Below are 326 nucleotides of genomic sequence, written 5' to 3'. Positions count from 1 at the left end.
ATTGACTTGAGTGTTTGTGTGTCTCATATGCATTCTCAATTTGTTAGTGTCAGTAGTATACAAATTGCTAAGTTTGGTGTCTTGCATGCATTGTTATTTGATTAATTATTCCTCATCATTAAAAATCCAAAAATATTTTTAATTTGTGTCTATTCAAGTCAATAATACAGAGAATTGAAGATTCAGAACATACAGCAGAGGAATTACACAGAAAAAGCTGGGCGTTCAAAACGCCCAGTAAGGAAAGCAAACTGGCGTTTAAACGCCAGCCAGGGTGCCTGGCTGGGCGTTTAACGCCCAAAAGGGTAGTAGTTTGGGCGTTAAAC

This window comes from Arachis duranensis, chromosome 1, assembly GCF_000817695.3.
Source record: "Arachis duranensis cultivar V14167 chromosome 1, aradu.V14167.gnm2.J7QH, whole genome shotgun sequence".
In the NCBI taxonomy this organism is placed as follows: domain Eukaryota; kingdom Viridiplantae; phylum Streptophyta; class Magnoliopsida; order Fabales; family Fabaceae; genus Arachis; species Arachis duranensis.
The sequence above is the reverse complement of the archived record's forward strand: the minus strand, read 5'-3'. Positions refer to the sequence as shown.